This window comes from Rhinopithecus bieti, unplaced genomic scaffold (genome assembly GCF_001698545.2).
Source record: "Rhinopithecus bieti isolate Rb0 unplaced genomic scaffold, ASM169854v2 scaffold_29928, whole genome shotgun sequence".
NCBI lineage: Eukaryota > Metazoa > Chordata > Mammalia > Primates > Cercopithecidae > Rhinopithecus > Rhinopithecus bieti.
In genome coordinates this window covers 957,906-970,365 of record NW_016814053.1, presented here as the reverse complement: position 1 = coordinate 970,365, position 12,460 = coordinate 957,906, and the positions used below count along the sequence as shown (strand labels likewise).

Here is a 12,460-nt window from a genome sequence, read left to right as displayed (position 1 = left end):
TTATGAAACAGTAGTGAGTGAATTTTATTTTCCGTAGGATCAATTCAGTATTGTGGTTTTTCCCCTTATTAATAGATTATTTATTTGTCTTCCCTCTGTCAAACCGTGAGCCAACCATGTGGCCCAGGCTGCCTGGGGAGGTACAGGAAAAGGAACACATAGGGCAGACAAGACATGGGAGAAAGAACTGTGGGAGGTGGAGATGGCTCCTTCACATGGCAAAGAGGGTGAGAAAGGCTACCATCAGGCAAAAGAGCCCCATGGCCCCAAGAGGGCAAAGCCCGGATTGGCACAGGAGAAGAGCTGTTGCTTCAGAGATGGGTTCCTGGCATGACCATAATGAGGCTCCCAAACACAATAGCAGTCTCAGCCCCAGAGTCAGCCACACTAACTGTGGCAGCCCCAGCCCAGTGAACTTGGGTGCTGTGTCGATGTCCCTGGGAATGGCTCTGGTTTGGAAGCTGTGGCTATGGGCAAGTGAGGTATGGGGACGTGAGACTGCTAAGCTGCTGAGGCTCTCATCTGTCCATGTCTGTGGTCATTTCAGCACCCCTGCAGAGAGTGGATGGCTCAGCAGCTGAGAGGTGTTCCTCACCAAGGAGGAGGTGGAGAGGGACTTGAAGCAGGCTATATTTTCAGAGGTTTGAGGGCTGTGGCAGGAGAACTGCTCCCAATGCAGAGAAAACCCGTGTGGTGGTTTTTAGATTGGGTTCCCTAGAGGCAGAGCTTGACATGGAGCCCTAGTAAATCCAGTGATTTATTGGGGAAGTACATGCAATAGAAGAGATGGGAGAAAAGTAGGATAAGGCAAGGGAAAAAAGATACATAAGAATGTGATTTCAACTGTAGACTAGCTAGCTCTGGCCCCACAAAGGCCCCACAAGCCCTGGAGTGGAAATTTTACTATTAAATGGATCCCATCTTTTATTTTATTTTAGTATGTTTTACATCTTTTTTTTTTTTTTTTTTTTGGTGACGGAGTCTTGCTCTGTTGCCCAGGCTGGAGTGCAGTGGTGCGGTTTCGGCTCAGTGCAAGCTCTGCTTCCTGGGTTCACGCCATTCTCCTGCTTCAGCCTTCCGAGTAGCTGGGACTACAGGTGCCCGCCACCACGCCCGGCTAATTTTTTGTATTTTTAGTAGAGACGAGGTTTACATCTTTTTGAGACAGAGTCTTGCTGTGTTGCCCAGGCTGGAGTACAGTGGCATAATCTTGGCTCACTATAACATCCATCTCTCAGGCTCAAGCAATTCTCATGGCTCAGTTCCCCTGAGTAGCTGGGATTACAGGGGTGTGCCACCATGCCTGGCTAATTTTTGTATTTTTAGTAGAGATGGGGTTTCACTATCTTGCCCAGGCTGGTCTTGAACTCCTGGGCTCAAGTGATCTGACCTCCTTTGGCCTCCCAAAGTGCTGAGATTACAGGCGTGAGCCACGAAATTGATCCTACCTTAAAGCATATTCTGTTCAGTCATTGGTCAAGATCTGCCTCCTACGGTGGTGGGTAGGCTTCCTGGGCAAGGCAATTGATGTTTGGCCCAGGTAAATTCTCTTGAAGGGGACAGCTCTAAGCTGTGTTGAGACAATACCGTCGGCCCTCTTAGCATCCATGCGTTCTGCATCCCTGGGATCAACCAACTGCAGATGGAAAGTATTCAGAAATAAAATTGTGTTTGTACTGAACATGTACGGATTTTTTTCTTATTATTTCCTAAACGATACCATATAACAACTACTTACATAGCATTTACATTGTATTAGGTATGAAGCTAGAGATGAGCTGAAGTATATGGGAGGCTATGCATAGGTTATATGCAAACACCACACCATTTTATATCGGGGATTTTAGCATCTGTGGATTTTGGTAACTGCTAGAGGTCCTAGAACGAATTCCCCATGGAAATTGAGGGATAACTATACTCACAGGCAAGTATTAGCGTGCCAGCTTGTAACGGGGATATACGTGGAGCACCAGCAGCACCCACTAAAGCACACCCTTTACACTGCTCAGATCTTCTCGCTTCTCCGTAAGTTCATTTCATTCTGACACATCTTTAACTCTCTTCCTCAGTCCCTCTTGCACATTCCTCTTACTTCCTGTCCACAGTAAAAGAAAAGAAAAAACTGAAAGAGTACAGAAGATTATTAAATGAAAAGGAGGTAGATCCCTTTTTGGATCTACCAACCTCTCTTCTCAGATAAACTCAATTTATCACTCCATAATATATACATTATAGCCCTATGCATAAGGCCATCTCCTAGCTTAAGACAGAGCTCCTGTTCCAGCCATCAGGTTTTTCCTCCCGCCAGCAGGAAGGAGAAAGGGAAAGTGGCAGATTGTGCCCTTTCCTTTAAGGACACGTTCTGGGTGTTTCATCTGGTATTTTCCCTTGCATCTTATCGTTCAGAAGTGAAGTCATATTGGTACACCTCTCTTCAGTGGTGTCAGGGAAATGTAGTCTTTATCCATGTACTCAATTGAAAATGGGAGGTTCTATTATTATAAAAGAAGTGGAGAATGATTGTTGAAGGACAACTAGTGGCATGCTCCATACTGCATATCTACAATAATCTTCTCAGTGGTCTCCTTTATTTTTTAGGCAGTTTGGGTACGTTAGAAATTCTTGATGACTACTCTACTACTGAAAATGTACTAAAAGAACACTGAAATTTCCAAGTGTACCTTACGGTGTTGCTTCCCTACATTCCTAGTTTGTGATTTTATTTTATAACCTGTTTTACTTTTTTGCTTGACAATATACAGTATCAATGTAATATCTGTCAAAGTATAGTTGAACCATTTTTAATCTTGGAATTTATCATTGTAGAAAAGATTTTTTCCTGCATATTTGCAAGGTTAGGAATGTTAATCAGGATAGGCTTGTATTGCTCCCACACTATTTTTTTTATTATAAAAATCATATTACTACTACCACTTTATATTGCAAACTATGGAGTTGCCTTGTTACCTCAAACTCTCTTTTCTGGTGTTATTAAAATAAGAATGGAAATAACTTAGTTTAATTGTATTTCTCTACAATTTGTCTTTATTGTAGCAAGTTAACTACGGTTTCTAACTGCATTTGACTATCACTGAGAAAATTTAAACAGTCTGAAGTAATTATATCATGCCCATGTAGGGAGTAACGAATAGTGTCTCAGTTGCTGAGACCAACTTCTGCTTTTCATGATGGTGATAAAGGAGACAGTAACTCCCAGCTTATCGTACATGACTCCATAAGGGATGTGTCTCAGGAAATCTCCAGAATGGAGAGTTTGGGTTTGTAAAAACATATGCACTAGAATGTAGCTTCAAATATGTGTGTAGAGAGCCCTATTTTTAAAATACCAACAAAGAAAGATAATGCACAGCATAATATTTCTCTGGTTGGTGAGGATACTTGTGAGATAGTGTTTCTTTATTTTTCACCCTCCAGCGGTGAGTCTCACTGAGAAGCTTGAGATCTTACATTACATAAAGGAGGAATGAGTTGAGGGTTTAAAAAAGGGCTAAACTCCACTTTGGGAGGCCAGGGCGGGTGGATCAACTGAGGTTGGGAGTTCGAGATTAGCCTGACCAACATGGAGAAACCCCGTCTCTACTAAAAATACAAAATTAGCCCAGCGTGGTGGTGCATGCCTGTAATCCTAGTTACTCGGGAGGCTGGGGCAGGGAATCACTTGAACCTGGGAGGCGGAGGTTGCGGTGAGCCAAAATCACGCCATTGCACTTCAGCCTGGGCAACAAGAGCAAAACTCCATCTAAAAAAAAAAATAAAAAGGGCTAAACTGTTATCTGTGTTATCTGGGTGTTGATTCAACAAAAAAATTACTCATCTCTGTTAGAGTTTTTCTATACAAACAAAAAAACCAAATGCTCTAAAAACATGTTAAGTTTCATCCATGTTTTCCAGAGCAACATTCTTCATGGTTGTCTGCTTATGTGCTTCCAGGTTTAGGAACTGGCAGTGGCAAAACTGTGAGTTGTTTACTGTCTGTGGAATAGTGTTTACTTCTGTAAAGGGTTTTTCCCTAGGACAGTGTTTTCAAAGCACGTCTTTTATGCCATGTTCATGTCTTCCTGTCCTCTGTACTCTTATTTTCTTATGATTTTTCTTTGAGTAGACTTCTTCCATTTTAACTTTAAATTCATTTTAAAAGGAAATGTTATATTATTGCTACCAGTAAAAACCAGTTTCTTATCACAAATAGAAGATAACTGCAATAATAAAATTTAAAAGCCCCATGCTGTTATTACAGAGAAAAAATATCAAATTATAAATGCTATAATTATAGAGTATCAAATTGTAAATACTATAATGATTAAAATTACATATAACATTTCAAATATTATAAATGTCATTGATTTATAAAATGCAAAACTAAAAATTAGTTCCTTGAGAAGAATGAAATTTTGGGGGCAGTCAATAACAAGGGAATAGTAGGTTTAATGTTACCTAGTTTAAGACCCAGAGGAAGTTTTACTTCAATAGTATTATTTTTTAATTTTGGTTTTATTTAGTACTGACAGTCTCACTCACATGCACACATGATCAGAAAGGGCCAAGGACAATTAGTTGCCTTTTCTGATAAAATTACATATGCTTATACATGTCTAGAAGGAGCACCGTGATGTGTGTGGAATATGCCATATGAGCAGGCATGTTAGAGGTCTAGGCCATTGTTTATTATTAGCAATGCTTCCAGACAGTTAAGAAGTTCAGTTGCTAAAGATCTGAAACACTCACGCCTATGCCAGGGTGCAGTGCTTTATTCAATCTGAATAAGATGGTTTACTGCAGCCGTAACAACTATTATCTCATTCTAAGCCACAATATCTGTGGGTGTGTTATATTAGGTATATATATATATATAATATATATTTTAATAAGATATAATAAAATAAATACCCAATTATTAAAAAATGTTTGCTGGCATAAATTCTAATTCAGTGGATGCCACCTCATTATATTGTCCATGAAGGAGGAGATCCACACACACTTGGTCCAAGTAACAATCTGTTTATAGAAGAGAGATGATTTAAGGAGCTAGTAAGANAGTTGCCTTTTCTGATAAAATTACATATGCTTATACATGTCTAGAAGGAGCACCGTGATGTGTGTGGAATATGCCATATGAGCAGGCATGTTAGAGGTCTAGGCCATTGTTTATTATTAGCAATGCTTCCAGACAGTTAAGAAGTTCAGTTGCTAAAGATCTGAAACACTCACGCCTATGCCAGGGTGCAGTGCTTTATTCAATCTGAATAAGATGGTTTACTGCAGCCGTAACAACTATTATCTCATTCTAAGCCACAATATCTGTGGGTGTGTTATATTAGGTATATATATATATATAATATATATTTTAATAAGATACAATAAAATAAATACCCAATTATTAAAAAATGTTTGCTGGCATAAATTCTAATTCAGTGGATGCCACCTCATTATATTGTCCATGAAGGAGGAGATCCACACACACTTGGTCCAAGTAACAATCTGTTTATAGAAGAGAGATGATTTAAGGAGCTAGTAAGAGATTTTCATCTGTAGCACATGATATTTATTTGCATTTTTGAATGTGAGATTTTTCAGAGAAAAGTATGTGTTTTAAGATATTTCAGAAAAATAAAATTCTGCATCCCACCCCAGTGCATTTCTTTTAAGACTGCATTTACCCAAAATGCAGAGGCAGATTCCATGTTGGTATTTGATAAAATAGTAGAAGTAATTCCTGGAAGTTTCTGGGAGACCTTGTCATTTGATATTACTTTTATATAAATAAACCATTACTAACCCAGAATTAGGGAAGTAGCAGATTTTCTAGAGCAGCATCAGTCTTTTGACGGGACAAAAGTGTTTATCACTCTCAAATTTGCAGCTCATTTTGCTGTTAGCATAAAAGCAGAGGCTTTGAAACTATACCATAAAGGTTAGAAATGAGAAACCATCCCTGAACACTCTTAAGATCTTGTAAGAAATTACTTGGCTTTGTCATTTCTATCAATAAGTGACCTTTCGGTAAACATGATTGAAACTCAAAATCAAAATTTAAAAAGTAGAAGGCAATAGCTTAATAGATTTTATGTTTGGAAGTATTTTAGTTTGGAAAGAGCCTTTTTTTTTTTTTTTTTGGCCAGCAAAATGTATATTGGACCCAGTTTCCAAAGGTTGCTTTGAGCTCTCCAGTTCTTATAATGTTGGGACTTGGAGATCTAAGCTGTTTCCACTGCCACTTTCTTCAATGGATGAAGAGACAGAAATGATTAAAGATGCTTATCTTCAATTTACCAGCTAGGGATTTAAAAATGTTTTCTGAAATGACTTCAGCAATCACTTACTGAGGGTGATAGTTGCTGGTGTCACTGACCTTTGCCCTAGAGATGTTCACATCCAGTGACAGAGGCAGGCATTTACATAATGCAAGCCAAATGGTGATGAATGATCTATATCTATTTAAAGTGGGAAAATGTGGGAGAGAAGAGGAAGCAATTAATTCTTGGCTGGGGACAGCTTTGCAGGAGCAATACTTCAGTGGAACTTTTAAAAATAAGGAGTTTGCCTGATGGAAAATGAGAATAAGGCATTTGAGGTAGAAGCACGGTGGCTTGATCAAAGATGAATGAGTCACCCTGTGGGACTGAGGCGGGTGGTGGTAGAAATGAGGGGAATCCAGGGCATGTTGGGATCTCTTGGGAAGGTTTTTGAATTCTATACCGTAGACTTTGGACATTATCCTACAGTAGGTGATGAACCATCACAAAGTTGAACAATGGAATGATACCATTCAACTGGTTTTACAAAAGATAACTGGGAGCAATTTGGGTGGGGAGGATTGGAAGCAGAAAAACCAATAAGGGGCTTATGCAGTCACCTGGGTGAGAGGTGATGATGAACTAGTGAAGGAAAATGAGATGAAGATACAGACTCAAAAGATAGATTAAACACAGAATCAACAGAACTTAGCTATTGATGGACATGTAAGTAAATAATGGTAATTCAGTGTTAGTTCTGTAATAAAGGCATTACAGTGTTAGTTCTGTAATAAAGGTGAAAGACCAGAGAAAGTTTCACAGATGGTTGACCTGGCAACTGCATGTCAGCAGTTTTTATTATAGTTGGGTTTCACTTGAGAGTCACCTGGGAATCTTAAAAAAATCTATCAGGCTGAGCGTGGTGGCTCACACCGGTAATCCCAGCACTTTGGGAGGCCAAGGCGGGAGAATCACTTGAAGTCAGGAGTTTGAGACCAGCCTGGCCAACATCGTGAAACCCTGTCTCTACCGAAAATAGAAAAATCAGCCAGGTATGGTGACACATGCTTGTAATCCCAGCTACTTGAGAAGCTGAGGAAGGAGAATCGCTTGAACCCCGGGAGCAGAGGTTGCAGTGAGCTGAGATGGCGCCACTGCACTTCAGCCTGGGTGACAGAGAGAGTGAGAGTCCATTTAAAAAAAAAAAAAATCTATCAGCTTAATGCCAACCCCCAGAAAGTCAGATTTAATTAGTCTGGTATTGAGCTGGATCATAGATGATTTACAAAACTTTCCAGATGATTTTAATTTGTAGCCAGGGTTGAGGTCCATTGCCATAAGCAGTTTGTTGTGTTTGAAGTATGGTGTGTGTAGAAGAGCAATGTTAGATGATGTTGGAGGTTAGTCCTTAGACACTATACTAGGGTGTTATTATCTTCTAACTGGGACATTTTTAGAGTAAAAGGAAGCTGAGAATTAACCTGGTACAACATGTGTAAATTAGGACTGTCTCAGGGAAACCTGGATGTGTGTGGTCCCACCATCATAGGAACTATGGGGAAGCTTTGAAGGTTTCTAAGTAGGGGGAGTATGTGAACTAAACATTTTTTTTTGAACCATTTTAGCTACAGCAGTGTAGAGAAGGGATTGGAAGGGAGAAAGATTGAAATCAGGGAAGCTGATTAGAAAATGACTGTAGTCATTTAGATGAGTGAGACAGCAACTTGAATTAAAGATTTGGCCCTGGAATGAGAGAGAAAAAAAAAAAAAACAATACTTGACAGGTGTCAAGGAGTTGGGTTGGCTGGTGTCATAGCAAAAATTGTGCCAAAATTAAACAGACAAGACAACAGACTTTTTTCAAGGATATTGTCATGGGGAGAGAGAACAGAACTCTGAACTCAACTCTACGGAAACGGAGGGTGGGAGGATTTTTAACAGCTGGATTGAGAGGGAGAACAGAGGTGGTTTGTGTTTGCTAATTGGCTTTACCCAAAGGAAGAGTCAACTTTCTCTTATGGATAGGAGATAGTTTTACAACTTAGAGCAAGGTGCTGGCTGAAGTTAGGTTCCTACCCTCCCACACAGCCTGGGACTATCTTCCTTGACATTTACATTTTCAAAGAGATGGTTCTCAAGTCCTTGAGAAAACAGGCCTAGGTTGAAAACTGGCAAGAGGCTTCTAAAAACATTTACACACATCTCAAAAGGACAGAGAAAGTATTTACGCATTTCCCAAAGTAAATGCTCTAAGAAAAGGGAGATCAGGGCCTAGAGTCAAGAAGCCTCTCTAAAGTTTCGTCAAGCTGAGGGGAATGTGAAGGCTGTCTTGGTCAGTGGACATGGATATGGGGGTTGAGGGGAAGGGAGGAGTTTAGAATGATTGGAGTCTAGAATGGTTTCTGGCTTAGGTTCTGGGTGGATGTTGATGCCATTTACTACCACTGTAGAGAAAACAGGAGGAAGAGAAGATTGGTGAAAAAGACAAAATAAGTTTTGGAGAGACTGAGCTTGTAGTGCTTTTAGTATATCCAAGTTGAGTTGGATGTATGGGTCTGTGACTCAGGAGTGGTGTTGGGCGGGTTTGGGAGGTAGGTTTAGGTGTAGTGAAAATACAGAGCTAGTAGCAGCAGCTTTTTTTTTTTTTTTTTGAGACGGAGTTTTGCTCTTGCTGCTTGGGCTGGAGCGCAATGGTGCGATCTAGGCTCACTGCAATCCCCGCCTCCCAGGTTCAAGGGATTCTCTTGCCTAGCCTCCCAAGTAGCTGGGATTACAGGCATGCACCACCATGCCCGGCTAATTTTGTATTTTTAGTAGAGACAGGGTTTCTCCATGTTGGTCAGGCTGGTCTCAAACTCCCAACCTCAGGTGATCTGTCTGCCTTGGCCTCCCAAAGTGCTGGGATTAGAGGTGTGAGCCACCGTGCCCAGCCAGCAGCTTCTGTGTTAACTCATTGCACAACTTATGTTTTGGTGGGACTAGTCTTGCACTCCCCTACTCCCAGTTGAGGGAGAATTCATATGGATTAAATGGAGTTTTGTGAAACAGTAAGATGTATCTAGTAAGTGCCCAATTCATTTGGTTAGTTTTATTATTATGGTTAACTAGAGGCTAAGGTAAATCAGAACAGGGGAATCAAATGGTCAACTGGTAAGTGTTACTGTAAAGGTGTTTCACTGTATTTTAGTGGCTGTAGGACAAGTAGTTTTTACCGGAAATTCATTTTCATTAGAATTAGCAAACAAAACAAAACAAAAAAACCAACAAAAAAAGCAAAAAGGCAGCTCTCTAGAGTTCACATTCTGAATTTTTGCAAGACAACTGAGATTCCTTCTTCTGGACTGAGAAATAAGGAATCTCCTTGAAAGTGAAAAGAATAACCCCAAATAAAACCCAAACCAAAAGTGGTTTGTTTTTAGAGTTTCATCAAGTGGTGGGAATGGAAAACAGCAGCAATTCGTCTGTTATCTTTGACTCATTTCCTGCCTACTTTTCCTAGGGGTTTAAGGTCTGTTCCTTTGCTGGAAAATATCTTACAAAGAAGTAATTGGGGAAAAAGATTCACGTCTTAGTTGCATCTTCCCCTGTGTGCTCCTGGAGCTTCAAATGCTTATGGGAAGCCCAGAGCAGTGTCTTAATTGTAGGAATTTTCTGAAAAATGGAGAATGGATACTTCTGCACTATTGTGTTATGACTGGACAGCAGCCCAGCAGAGAATTGGATTTGCTTGTGACAGCCTGACAGTATCCTATGTCCAGTAATGGCTGGTTCTGACATTTAAATGGTGAGGGATGGAAGTGTGTGAACTGTCGATCTCTAACCTACCCTTGACTTCAGGGGCCGATGACAATTGTTCTTACTCTTTAGAATTTGGCATTGAAGTTTGTTTACAGCTGACAAAACTTTCCTGTTATTAAGACCCAAATTTAGATTGGTGTTCTAAGAATTCTCCAAAGGCTGTCCACATGCATTTTGAAGAGCCCTTTGAACATCAAATGCCTCTCACAAAAGAAGGCTTCTTATCAACTGAATGTGAAGGGGAACATTATTCAAAGGAAAAAAAAATCCCACCCCAGGCTTTTTGTGAGGTAAACCATGGAAGAGAGCTCTGGGTTGGAAAATTGCTTTCTCTTAAGCTTATTATCAGACAAAGACTGTAGGGTTCTTATATTTTGCCTGTCCGTATGTGCTGGGATCCTTGAGAAAGGTAGTTTTTTTCCTCTGGTCCTGAAATATTTTTAATGTCTTTTAGATTTTTTGGTGTACTTTAGTGGCTGTGCCCTTTCTGGAGCAAGTGGGTATTGACCAGAAGTTCATTTTCTTTAGAGTAAGTGAACAAGCAAACAAAAGCAAAGGGGCAGAGTTCTCCTGCAGAGGCCACTTTCTGAATTTTGCAAGCTAGTGAAGAATCATCTGGGAATCGTATATCTCCTGGAAAAGTTAAAAACAGGAAAAACCAAAATAAAATCCCAATCAATCACACACACAAAATCTGTTGTGGGGAGGAGGGTGCTGCCAGTTTTCAGTGGCAGAGGAGTAACAGCTGGAGTCTAGCTGGGAGGGCAAGTGGGCTGGGCTGGATTCATGCTGCAAGGTCTTAGTTGGAAGGAAGCTGTCAGATAACAACATGATATATTATCCTTTGCAGACAAACCAATACACATAAAAATAAATAGCAATCAATGTTAAGATCCCATAGCGCACGTCGACACATGCAAGCACAAACCTCACAAACAGATTAGTCTGCCCTGCTTCCCTGTTCATGTGAGATTTAGGGGGAGGATGGGGGAGGAGGAGGGATGAAGAGATGTCACTCTCTAATCACCCTAGGTAGGTCTTGATGCTGATATGGTGGGTGAAGAAACTAATAGTCAAATATCAGGTGTTTTTGGAAGGTAGAGTCTATTTTAAAACAATTGACTCGGGATTCCATTTTGAAGTTTAGCTAGAGTGTCTGGGACTGACATGGAGTGTCAATAGTTTTCTTTTAAAATAAAATGATGCAGTTTATTTTTTACCATGACACTGCTCCTGCTAACTGAGGTCTAAGTTAAATTGTTGAAAAAGGAGAGTCATTTCAGGCAGTCTTTCATTTTGCCCTATGGCTGACCCCACTGATTTTAGCTCAGTATCATTTTGTTATTAGACTCAAAAATCTGACCTCAAGGGATCCTTTAATGTGTGGATTTTCGACATAGACCTTACTGTGAATGACTAGGTTAATCTCCTGAGTTTTGAGAGCCAGTTTTGTCCCTTGAGTTTCTAAGTACCAGAAACCTTCTTCTTTAAAAAATGTTGAGACTATGTAATTTGTAAATTCACTACAGATGATCAATTACACAGAATGGATTTTTTTGGTCCCACATTATCACTTGTATTTATTCCCTAAGATTAGATGCAACAATGTTGAATTCCAATATGTGCTTCCAGAAAATGGTTATAGCAAAATGAAACAAAACTAGGACCTCTGATTTAAATGCAGCATTGCCATCTGTTTGCAGGGATTGCAGAATCCAAAAAGAGATAAGGTGATTCCAGAAGGGTAATATTTCCAGAACAAAGCAAAGCTTACCCTCATCCGTCAGTGTAAAACTAACATCCTCACTGTTGATCCAACACAGTTTTCACAATAATGCCAGGCAAGTCTCAACATCATATCAGTGGCTTTCCAACGTTTTGGACCATGACTACAGTAAGAAGTATTGTTAGCCAGTGTACACACATAGTTTATTTTAGGAGAAAAATACAGGTGATACACTCTGATTCCTTGCCCCCTCTCATGTTTCTGCCTATTCTATTTTTTTCTACCTTGCCCCCAGTACTGGCATGATCTGGGTTCACATCCCACTAAGAGTTGCAACCTCCTGTTTGAAACCCCTGAGCTATTGCCAGTCATGCCAGTGTGTAATGAATATTTATTTTCTTTCTCTCTCTCTCTCTCTCTTTTTTTTTTTTTATTATACTTTAAGTTCTAGGGTACATGTGCACAACACGTAGGTTTGTTACACAGATATACATGTGCCGTGTTGGTTTGCTGCCCCCATCAAGTTGTTATTTACATTAGATATTTCTCCTAATGCTTTCCCTCCCCCAGTCCCCCACCTGCCAACAGGCCCTGGTATGCGATGTTCCCCACCCTATGTCCAAGTGTTGTTATTGTTCATTTCCCACCTGTGAGTGAGAGCATGCAGTGTTTGGTTTTCTGT

General features: G+C 40.2%; 1 pseudogene; it reads right to left on the bottom strand.

Annotated features, from left to right (window-relative positions):
* Positions 1 to 211: 211 nt before the first annotated feature.
* The window catches only part of LOC108513632 (ATP synthase F(0) complex subunit C2, mitochondrial pseudogene), a 49,927-nt pseudogene continuing 37,678 nt past the window's right edge, over positions 212 to 12,460 (bottom strand).